Below are 12,859 nucleotides of genomic sequence, written 5' to 3'. Positions count from 1 at the left end.
ATTCCGAGTATCACATTCCAGGGATATCTGTAGCTGTCTGTCTATCCATACAGCCATGTTTGCATATATCTGGAGAACCACTTATTACTTTGGGATCAAACTTTCTGTTGCCATTTCTTATTCTACTCTACTATTCTGTAAATAATGTTAATATATGTCATGGTCATCAACTATCTTATCATACTGAAAGCACTCATTTCAATTTTCAGCAATGGTGGGAGGTGTATGTTACCAATATGCTTGTTTCATAAATGCATTGGATGTTTGAATGTAATTTACACCACCAATACAAAAAGTAGTGGCTCCTGACTAATAAGTGGGGAGGCTATATATATATATATATATATATATATATATATATATATATATATATATAGATATAGATATATATATATAGATATATAGATAGATATATATATATATATATATATACACAGTGCCTTGCAAAAGTATTCAGACCCCTGACCAATTCTCTCATATTACTGAATTACAAATGGTACATTGAAATTTCGTTCTGTTTGATATTTTATTTTAAAACACTGAAACTCCAAATCAATTATTGTAAGGTGACATTGGTTTTATGTTGGGAAATATTTTTAAGAAAAATAAAAAACTGAAATACCAAATTTTCACGGACGCGTCGTTTATGACTTAATGACGTAAACGTAATGACGTAATTACTAATATGTGTACTGAGGACACTCTATCAAAGATCTTTATATTAACTAGAAGATCTTTGACTCTATACTGTCAGAAATAGCACCATATTCTCCAAGAATGCACACTCTACCAAAACATTTTGACAATCAGAAATCCGATTTACTACCAACAGGCATAGCAGCACAAATTTCATAACGTTAGCGTCTGACAAAAGCTCTCACACATGTTTCAACTTCCCAAAGTCAGCTTAAATTTAAAAAGCTCTCATACATTGACTAAAATGATAATGTTAATACTTCCCTTTGAGCTTTAAAAAAGTGTCAGATATATGGGAACAAAAACAAAACAGGCATGAGTTAAGCATAACTCAAGTTGATAACATTAAATGTAGGTACTTACATTACTGGCGCATTTGTTGATTCGTCAGTTAGTTTTCTTTTTACAAAATTTGTCGGGACATAGCTAATCCGTAAGACACAAACATAGCTATGGTTTACTGCAAAGTTGGCTAAACATTCTGTATTATTATATTTCTTAGCATATGCCCTTATCCAGGGCGACTTACAGTTATTACAAGATATCACATTATTTTTTTACATACAATTTCCAACTTATACAGTTGGGTTTTTACTGGAGCAATCTAGGTAAAGTACCTTGCTTAAGGGTACAACAGCAGTGCCCCCTCACCTGGGATTGAACCCACGACCCTCTGGTCAAGAGTCCAGAGCCCTAACCACTACTCCACACTGCTGCCCTGTGTAGGTATTTAGATAGCTAATTGCAAATGTAAAAAATAACTAAACAGCAGCTGCACAAGCTGGTTGCTTGCGTGCTTCCTACATGTATGCTGCCGACGCTCTGTAATTTCGATACTATAGTATCAAAGACGTAAGATCTCATATCTCAGCCGTCCAATCACCAATCTTTTTTTTTCATAACCATGACAATGGTGCTGAGGTGGGTGGGACGGATATATGTAATATTAGTGGGTACACACTGTATAGGAAAGACAGGCAGGACAGAAGAGGCGGAGGGGTAGCGCTATACATAAGAAATAGCCTTGAAGCCCAGGTGTTAAATCAGGACAAAGAAAACAACACAGAATCAATATGGGTCAGAATAATGGACACAAATTCAAAGGGCATAATAATAGGAGCATGCTATAGACCGCCAAATTCAGACGCTGAGCAAAATAATCTGTTGTACAATGACATTCGAAATGCGTGTAGAAAAGGAGAAGCCATACTAATGGGGGATTTCAACTTCCCCTGTATAAAATGGGAAAACCCAATGGGGGGCACGATGGACGAAATTGAAATTGTGGAAATGACAAATGACTGCTTCCTAACGCAATTTGTCAAGGCACCGACTAGAGGGGAGGCATGCCTTGACTTAGTCTTTTCAAATAATGAAGACAGAATAACTAAAACAGAGGTCAGAGAGCCATTGGCAAATTCAGACCACAACATTATTATTTATTTCTTAGCAGACGCCCTTATCCAGGGCGACTTACAATACAAGTGTCTCATTTGCAAATACAAATACATGGTCTCATTTGAAATAATTTTTAAAACCCCAAAAGTAATGACTAAAGCTAAGGTTTACAATTTTAGAAAAGCAAACTACGAAGGTATGAAACAGAGACTAATAGAAGTAGTTTTGGAGTAAAATAGAGAAAACATCCACAGAAAAAGGGTGGCTGTTTTTTAAAAATGTAGTACTAGAGGCACAAAACAATTACATCCCAAAAGTAGACAAATCTAAATCTAAAACAAAATGGCCAAAATGGTTTAATAGATCAATTAAAAAAAATATTCAGCGAAAAAAGGCACTTTTCAGAGCGTTTAAAAGGGACCAAAAACAAAGCACACAGAAAGAATACTTGGAACTGCAAACACAAGTCAAAAAGGAAGTTAGAAAGGCCAAGAGAGAGATAGAAATCAATATTGCTAAGGGGGCTAAAACCAATTCCAAAATGTTTTTCCAATATTATAACAGCAAGAGAACATTCAAAGAGGAGGTTAAATGTCTAAGAGACACAAATGGCAAAATCATAGATGAAGAAAAAAAATAGCAAATATATTAAATGATTACTTTTCACAGGTTTTTACAAAGGAGGACACGGACAACATGCCCCACATGTCGACCTGTTCCTATCCAGTTTTAAATAACTTTAGCATAACAGAGGCAGAAGTGTTAAAGGGACTAGGAGCTCTTAAAATAAACAAATCCCCTGGGCCAGATGAGATCCTCCCAATTGTACTCAAAGAAATGAAAGAAGTTATTTACAAACCGCTAACCAAGATCATGCAACAGTCTCTTGACACAGGGGTTGTACCGACAGACTGGAAAATAGCAAACGTAACACCGATCCACAAAAAGGGAGACAAAACCGAACCAGGTAACTACAGACCAATAAGCCTGACTTCTATTATATGTAAACTTATGGAAACTATAATAAGATCCAAAATGGAAAATTACCTATATGGTAACAATATCCTGGGAGACAGCCAGCATGGTTTTAGGAAAGGGAGATCATGTCTAACTGACCTACTTGACTTTTTTGAGGATGCAACATTGAAAATGGATAACTGCAAAGCATACGACATGGTTTATTTAGATTTCCAGAAAGCTTTTGACAAAGTCCCGCATAAAAGATTAATTCTCAAACTGAACGCAGTAGGGATTCAAGGAAATGCATGCACATGGATTAGGGAGTGGTTAACAGGTAGAAAACAGAAAGTACTGATTAGAGGAGAAACCTCAAAATGGAGCGAGGTAACCAGTGGTGTACCACAGGGATCAGTATTAGGTCCTCTGCTATTCCTAATCTACATTAATGATTTAGACTCTGATATAGTAAGCAAACTCGTTAAATTTGCAGACGACACAAAAATAGGAGGAGTGGCAGACACTGTTGAAAGGTCATTCAAAATGATCTAGACAGCATTCAAAATTGGGCAGACACATGGCAAATGACATTTAATAGAGAAAAGTGTAAAGTATTGCATGCGGGCAATAAAAATGTGCATTATAAATATCATATGGGAGAGAGTGAAATTGAAGAAGGGAACTATGAAAAAGACCTAGGAGTTTATGTAGAAATGTCTTCATCTAGACAATGTGGGGAAGCTATAAAAAAGGCCAACAAGATGCTTGGATATATTGTGAGAAGTGTTGAATTTAAATCAAGGGAAGTAATGTTAAAACTCTACAATGCATTAGTAAGACCTCACCTAGAATATTGTGTTCAGTTCTGGTCACCTCGTGACAAAAAGGATATTGCTGCTCTAGAAAGAGTGCAAAGAAGAGCAACCAGAATTATCCTAGGTTTAAAAGGCATGTCGTATGCAGACAGGCTAAAAGAATTGAATCTATTCAGTCTTGAACAAAGAAGACTACACGGCGATCTGATTCAAACATTCAAATTCCTAAAAGGTATAGACAATGTCGACCCAGGGGACTTTTTAGACCTGAAAAAAGAAACAAGGACCAGGGGTCACAAATGGAGATTAGATCAAGGGGCATTCAGAACAGAAAATATGAGGCACTTTTTTACACAGAGAATTGTGAGGGTCTGGAACCAACTCCCCAGTAATGTTGTTGAAGCTGACACCCTGGGATCCTTCAAGAAGCTGCTTGATGAGATTCTGGGATCAATAAGCTACTAACAACCAAATGAGCAAGATGGGCTGAATGGCCTCCTCTCGTTTGTAAACTTTCTTATGTTCTTATGTTTTGAACCACAAGGATGAGCTAGACTCGCCGCAGCAGATTACAGTCTGATACGGTTTGGCATGAAATGTTTTTAATTGTCAATCGCGCCATAACTGGGTGGGCCCATGAGCAAAATGGGTGGGCCCAGGCCCCTCAGGCCCAAGTGTGGCGCCGCCCCTGCAGTAGACCTTGAAAAGCATGACGTAAGGTTAACTTTTACAAAATTACATGCAGGCTTAGCCTACGTAGCCTCTTATGACGAGCCGTCACTGAATACAAATCAGTTAATGACTTAAAGGAGTTTAGCTAATGAAAGAAGTGTGCACATCTTACTTGTCAGTCCACATCAGCAATTTTAAAAGTAGCACATGTTACAGTAAACATGCATTTTTATTTTTTTAAATAAATAGTTTGCATGCTTTATTTTCAGATTGTGTTTTTTTTTATACTTGTATTTCCTGCACAGTTGCATATGATTAAAACTATGCTAGTGTGGTTATCTGTTATCTGTTTTATAAGGCTCTGATTTGTGGATCATTTTACAGTTGATATTAAAACACCCACATGCATGAGAAAAAAATGGGTTGCTTAATGTAGTAACTGCTTAGTTTGTTGCAGTAGGTCAGTACTTTGCCAGGCTCCACCCAAACCTTTCTTATAAGTATTGCATCAGCAGAGGGCCTGAGGAGATCGACTGTTGTACTTTTACCCTGTGGTCTGCTAAACCTTGTTTAGGGCTGTTTTCTAATACAGCACTTAAAACATATTTTCATGGTTTTTTTTTCCAAGTTACCACATGTTTTTAGCGGTGAAGATGGGATAAACCTTTCCTGTCGAAAAAAATAAAATAAATAATAATGAAACGTAAAAGAAATAATTTAAAAAAAGGACATGGCTACATACGGGACAATGAGTGCGTTTTTTCAAAAACGGGGACTGGACTGAATACATTAGGAAGTTAGAACACTTTTTCTTGGCAAATTATGTTACTGTGTAAAGTAAAAAGCTTGCAGTCCTTGTAGAGTCCCTTTCACACTGGCACTTTTACCTCGGTCCGGACCCGGGTTCTGGCTAATTGTATAGAGGTTCAGTTTCATAGCAGTTTCCGTAAGCCAGGAGAATCTTTGTTGCTGAATTATGTCAATTATCAGAAACACTGCGAGTTTGGAAATGTTTTGGATGATATACTGCGCGACAGGCTAGTGGTGGAATTAATGAAGACCGGATACAGTCTTCATTAAAGTCTAAAATACATTTAAAAAGGTGTTTGAAATAGCACAAGGAATATAAACTGCAGCTAAAAACACACAGGATTTACAGAAGGCCAATACGGAACCTAGCAAAGTGCACCAGGTGAGTAAGCAGGCAAGCAGCAAGAGGCCCAGGGCAGCCTCAGGGTGTTACAGGTGTGGAGGCACACACCATGCAAGATGCTGTAAATTTAAAGAAACAGGTATGCCATAATTGCAATAAGAAAGGACATGTTGCCAAAAAGTGCAGAGGGAAGAAGGATAAAGCAAAGTCTCGACAGTTTAACACTAGAACCGCCACGGCAGTCATTTTGATGGTTTGAGGTTTTCAAATTTAAATTTCTCTGCGTGTCTGAAAGTTATGCGGTTGTCCGTTTATGATTTTTCCTAAATACATGTATTAAATACCCTGATGGCGTTTGAAAGGCAGGATCGCGAAAATAAGGACGTTATAATCCCACCCACCTAGAACCGCCAAAGCAGTCATTTTGACTGCCTTTTACAATACATGTTTTTATTTTGAATATAACCAACAATATCATATATTTATATACAAGCCTGTTGTTATCTCTACCCCCACTGAGCTTACCTCTGCAGTGCCAGCCGCTTTGCCTGTATCGTCTCCTGCAGCAGCTGCAGGCGTGCCAGCCATGCCAACCTCTTCACCCGCAGCAGTACTAAGGACAGCGACTCCAGCTGCATCGCTAGCATTAACAGGCATTCAGGAGACTGGGAAGGATGGCACTATTTGGGAAATTATAAATCCTGGTGTTGACACTGTGGGAAGACGGGCTGCACAAAACTGATATGCGAATGGTACACCACATTCAACACTGTACTGTAGCAGAGGCACATAGGATATAATGTCGTTGGAGGAATTAGAAGCGTTTATTGCAATCCTGTATGTTTGTGGAGCGAACATACCACTGACATTTTTTTTTACTTCTGTAATTGGCAAAATAATTGAATAAAAAAATAGCCTGGTTGGAACAGTGAACAAAGCAAGAAGACAGCTTCCACCACCTGTGCAAAACTTGCAACCACAGCTGTACTCCAGTACAATTTTGAAACACAATGACTGTGCTACGCTAACTTTTTACAAGTGTAAGCCGAAAAAGAATGTAATTATTCTCAGGTCCCTTCATTTGTTTGTTGCCTTCGGGACTGTTGCCAAGAAAAAAACGTAGAATGTGGATTTCTACAATGACACAAAGTACGGAGTACAGACCAGACGTGTATTTTACAATGTACTGGACCTGGCAGCCATCAATTCCTTCGTTTTGTACAAGGAATACACCGGGGGAAATATCAGTAGGAGAGATTTAATCTTGAAGCTAGCCACAGCGCTTCAGCAGAAACATTTCAATCAGAAAACTGCAAAGCAGCAGGCAAATGAAGCTCAACGTGGATTCAGTGCTGCACCAAGTGGCACACACATGAGAAAACAATGCTGGTAGCTAAATGTAATAAAAATAAAACTTCTGATATCTGTGCCCAATGTGAAAGAGCAGTATGTGGTAAATGCACAGGAAAAGTTGAGAAGCGTTACATCTGTGTGGATTGTGCTTAGGGTGCTACTTTTAAGTCTGTTTCCCTGAAAGCACATTCACGTTACATAATGGGAGTTATTTTCTTTTTTTATGTCACTTTTTAAGAAGTTTTTACAGTTTCCTATGTACATATACCTGTTTACACAGTAGTTTCTTTTGAAATGTTTATTTTATTATAGTTTTTCATGTTTTTAAGTAGTGCTCTTGTGGTGTTACAAAATAAACCCTTTTAAGTTTAATTGTTCATTTAAATACGGTGTTTCAGCTGTGCAGATGTTTGATATGATGTGCTTGAATAAAACCTTTGAGTTGTATTAGATAGTTTGTCTTTCATTTTAATATTGATGTTGTTTAAAATCTAACTGTCATAATGATGCTGGCGGCGGTTCTAGGTATGAGTATAACCACGGCAGTTCTGTTAAGTCAAGAAAGCCCCAGACAGCAACATGGTGTAGAGCCAATGTATGCCAGGGTTAAGGTTAATAATAAAGTTAAAAATGGAGATTGATACAGGACCTCAGCATCTTTCATAAGTGAGCACACATACCGTGAAACCTGGAGTTTCAGTAAGGCACCAGCACTTACAGAGACACATGTATAGCTACATACAAACACAAGAGAAGCCATTAAACTGCTAGGAGCACTGGATGTTAACGTAAATTACGAAGACCAGCAGGCCAGATTACCACTTCTAGTAGTCCAAGGTGAAGGCCCAAACCTCCTGGAATGCAATTGGTTGTAGAAAATAAAGTTCAACTGGGGTGGAATAAAGCATGTTCAGTTACCAGGATGTCCTGCAGAGTTTAAAGAGGAGCAAGGCACACTTTGCGGAGTTACTTGTGGACTCAAGTTTCACCACGTTTTTTTAAGCCCAGGCCAGTACCATATGCAATAAAAGGCAAGATTGAAGAAGGGCTGAATAGGTTACAGCATGCCGCGATTATTGAACCTGTACAATTTTCACATTGGGCAGCCCAAATTGTACCCGTACTCAAAAGTACTATTCACATTTGCAAAGATTATAATTTGACTACAAACCAGGCATCAAAGTTGGACGCATCAGCACCAGCGATTTGACAGGTGATAACTTTTTACAAGGAATAGCCCACGTTGCTGTTTACCTGGATGACATTTGGTTACTGGAACCAGTGAAACAAGAGCACTGTGACAATCTGGACCAGGTTTTAAAAAGACTGTCTCAAGCAGGACTGATCAAAACTCAGCAAATGCACCTTCCAAGCACCAAGTGTGACCTACTTAGGGCACAAGACCACTGCCCAAGGTCTTTGTCCCATGGAAGACAAAGTGAGAGCTATCAAAGAAGCTCTACCACTCAGAAATATCAGAACTCAAATAATTTCTGGGCTTGGTTAATTACTACTGGAAATTTCTGCCAGATTTGTCAACTGTCCTAGCCGCACTGTACCAGCTTTTGCACAAACAAACCCCATGGCACTGGAGTGTAGACCAAGAGAAAGCCTGCATCGAGGTCAAAGAACTATTACAGTCAGCTTGTTCATACAGCGACAGCAAGCATCCACAGCGTGGGAGAAGTACAGTTGTGGAAAAGTACAAAGCAGTTAGAAGCAGTTTGAAAGCAGGTTGACAGCTGCAGAAACTAAGCTAAACTTACAAAAAAAAAAAAAAAAGATATTGACATGGTCTTCAAGCCAGTAATCTGTGACACCTGCATGATGTGGGAAATCCAAGAAAACCCAGCAGAGCTAAACCAAGTGTGTGTAAAGTGCTGCATGATCCAGGACTTGCTTAACCCTTAGCGGTCCATTTATTCAGTGCGTCTCAGGCGCGTCAGGTCCAATTTATTTTTACACACTCAGTTTATTTTAGACCCGCTGTTTAAAAGTATTTTTTTCACAGTAAAACAGGTTTAAAAGGCACGGCATATCAACAGGACACTCAGTACTGCATCTCCAGCCCCGCCCCACCCATCATTCGCTGTATTTTTCACATACCTCTTGATAGTAGTGCATACCGATAAATCATCTCCTGATCACTAGTTTTATCACCAAACTCCTCAATAATGCGATCCAAGTCATTATTGTATTACTATAACATCTAAAAAAAGCTCTGCAAATGTCTGTGATATTCTTTGAGCACTGGATGCAGAAGCAGCTATCTTGTTTGTTTATGTCCGTGTTATCTATGTGGTGCCGGGGCTATCTGTATTCATGAGATACACCCCCTTTTTTTCGGCTTCTCTCGGCTCCTATTGGTCTCACTCGGCCACTGAATGGTTTTCTCGGCTTTTTACGTCTTTTTGATGATGTCGGACAGGGTCCGACATTGGACTGGAAAGGGAAAATTGCAATGTCGGACCAGGTCCGACATAGGACCGCAAAGGATTAAACGAGTAAGTATGCTAGAAATGGAGCTGCAGAAAATAAGACAGCAACAGGAGCTTGAGGAGCTGGCACACCCACAATTCCTGAAAGACTGCACCCCTAGCAGACAGAAAGCCACCAGGGAGATGGAAGAGAGTCGAAACAGCTGGGTTCAGATAGGCAGAAGCAGGGAAAAAAGAAACATCGTCAGACACAACCGCCAGAAATCAGTACATCAAACAAATTTTAGCCACTTCAGGTCCGACATAGGACCGCAAAGGGTTAAATGTATTTATCTAATATGCTAGAAGTCTCAAAAACAAAATGTTAGAACTTGAAGCTAATGCACTAACAAGTAACTATGAAGTGATAGGTGTTACAGAAACTTGGTTATCCGAGAGGGATGGAGACGAAAATAATATTAGTAGGTATACACTGTATAGGAAAGACAGGCAGGACAGAAGAGGCGGAGGGGTAGCGCTATACATAAAAAAATAGTCTTGAAGTCCAGGTGTTAAATCTGGAAGTAGAAAACAATGCAGAATAAATATGGGTCAGAATAATGGACAAAAATTCAAAGGGCATAATAATAGGGGCATGCTATAGACTGCCAAATTCAGATACCAAGCAAAATAATCTGTTATACAATGCGTGTAGCAAAGGAGAAGCCATACTAGTGGGGGATTTCAACTTCCCACATATAAAAAGGGAAAAACCAGTGGGGAGCACGACAGACATAACTGAAATGGTAGAAATGACAAATTACTGCTTCCTAACGCAATTTGTCAAGGCACCGACTGGAGGGGAGGCATGCCTTGATTTAGTCTTTTCAAATAACGAAGACAGAATAACTAAAACAGAGGTCAGACAGCCATTGGCAAACTCAGACCACAACATGGTCTCATTTCAAGTATTTTTTAAAACCCCAAAAGTAATGACTAAAGCTAAGGTTTACAATTTTAGAAAAGAAAACTATGAAGGTATGAAACAGAGACTAACAGAAGTAGATTGGAGTAAAATAGAGAAAACATCCACAAAAAAAGGATGGCTGTTTTTTAAAAATGTAGTACTAAAGGCGCAAAACAATTACATCCCAAAAGTAGACAAATCTGAATCTAAAACAAAATGGCCAAAATGGTTTAATAGATCAATTTAAAAAAAATTCAGCGAAAAAAGGCACTTTACAGAGTGTTTAAAAGGGACCAAAAACAAAGTACACAAAAAGAGTACTTAGAACTGCAAACACAAGTCAAAAAGGAAGTTAGAAAGGCCAAGAGAGAGATAGAAATCAATATTGCTAAGGGGGCTAAAACCAATTCCAAAATGTTTTTCCAATATTATAACAGCAAGAGAACATTCAAAGAGGAGGTTAAATGTCTAAGAGACACAAATGGCAAAATCATAGATGAAGAAAAAAATAGCAAATATATTAAATGATTACTTTTCATAAGTTTTTACAAAGGAGGACACGGACAACATGCCTATCCAATTTTAAAAAACTTTAGCATAACAGAGGCAGAAGTGTTAAAGGGACTAGGGGCTCTTAAAATAAACAAATCCCCTGGGCCGGATGAGATCCTCCCAATAGTACTCAAAGAAATGAAAGAAGTTATTTACAAACCGCTAACCAAGATCATGCAACGGACTCTTGACACAGGGGTTGTACCGACAGACTGGAAAATAGCAAACGTAATACCGATCCACAAAAAGGGAGACAAAACCGAACCAGGTAACTACAGACTAATAAGCCTGACTTCTATTATATGTAAACTTATGGAAACTATAATAAGATCCAAAATGGAAAATTACCTATATGGTAACAATATCCTGGGAGACAGTCAGCATGGTTTTAGGAAAGGGAGATTGTGTCTAACTAACCTACTTGACTTTTTTGAGGATGCAACATTGAAAATGGATAATTGCAAAGCATACAACATGGTTTATTTAGATTTCCAGAAAGCTTTTGACAAAGTCCCGCATAAAAGATTAATTCTCAAACTGAACGCAGTAGGGATTCAAGGAAATGCATGCACATGGATTAGTGAATGGTTAACATGTAGAAAGCAGAAAGTACTGATTAGAAGAGAAACCTCAAAATGGAGCGAGGTAACCAGTGGTGTACCACAGGGATCAGTATTAGGTCCTCTGCTATTCCTAATCTACATTAATGATTTAGATTCTGGTTTAGAAAGCAAACTTGTTAAATTTGCAGATGACACAAAAATAGGAGGAGTGGCAAACACTGTTGCAGCAGCAAAGGTCATTCAAAACGATCTAGACAGCATTCATAACTGGGCAGACACATGGCAAATGACATTTAATAGAGAAAAGTGTAAGGTACTGCACGCAGGCAATAAAAATGTGCATTATAAATATCATATGTGAGATACTGTAATTGAAGAAGGAATCTATGAAAAAGACCTAGTAAATGTCTTCATCTAGACAATGTGGGGAAGCTATAAAAAAAAGGCCAACAAGATGCTTGGATATGTTGTGAAAAGTGTTGAATTTAAATCAAGGGAAGTAATGTTAAAACTTTACAATGCATTAGTAAGACCTCATCTAGAATATTGTGTTCAGTTCTGGTCACCTCGTGACAAAAAGGATATTGCTGCTGTAGAAAGTGTGCAAAGAAGAGCAACCAGAATTATCCTCGGTTTAAAAGGCATGTTGTATGCAGACAGACTAAAAGAATTGAATCTATTCAGTCTTGAACAAAGAAGACTACGCAGTGATCTGATTCAAGCATTCAAAAAGGTATAGACAATGTCGACCCAGGGGACTTCTTTGATCTGAAAAAAGAAACAAGGACCAGGGGTCACAAATGGAGATTAGATAAAGGGGCATTCAGAACAGAAAATAGGAGCCACTTTTTTACACAGAGAATTGTGAGGGTCTGGAACCAACTCCCCAGTAATGTTGTTGAAGCGGACACCCGGGATCCTTCAAGAAGCTGCTTGATGAGATTCTGGGATCAATAAGCTACTAACAACCAAACGAGCAAGATGGGCCGAATGGCCTCCTCTCGTTTGTAAACTTTCTTATGTTCTTATTAGGTGACTTCATCATCCACCTCTCCAACCCTAACCACTCTGTTGGATTTCTTCCCTTCTTCACTTCTTCGCCTTCTATTTCTCCATGTCCCCGTCCCCCCCACACAGCAGGCTGTCAACTGGACCTCGTCTTCACCACGGACTGCTTGCCCCCCACCCTCTCAGTCACTCCTCTCGGTATCTCTGACAACTAATTTATCTCCATCTCTTTGTTGCTCCCATCCCTTCCGTGGAAACCTCCATTCCCTCTCCCCCTCTGTTACCGTCCATCGAAACCTCCGTTCCCT

The 12,859-nt window shown here is 38.8% G+C and overlaps 1 protein-coding gene across 2 annotated transcripts in view; it reads right to left on the bottom strand.

Annotated features, from left to right (window-relative positions):
• The window catches only part of fam49bb (family with sequence similarity 49 member Bb), a 98,083-nt gene that overhangs the window by 67,281 nt on the left and 17,943 nt on the right, over positions 1 to 12,859 (bottom strand). The window lies entirely within an intron of this gene.

This window comes from Acipenser ruthenus, chromosome 4 (genome assembly GCF_902713425.1).
Source record: "Acipenser ruthenus chromosome 4, fAciRut3.2 maternal haplotype, whole genome shotgun sequence".
Taxonomy (NCBI): Eukaryota; Metazoa; Chordata; class Actinopteri; order Acipenseriformes; family Acipenseridae; genus Acipenser; species Acipenser ruthenus.
This window is presented reverse-complemented; position numbering and strand designations above follow the sequence as displayed.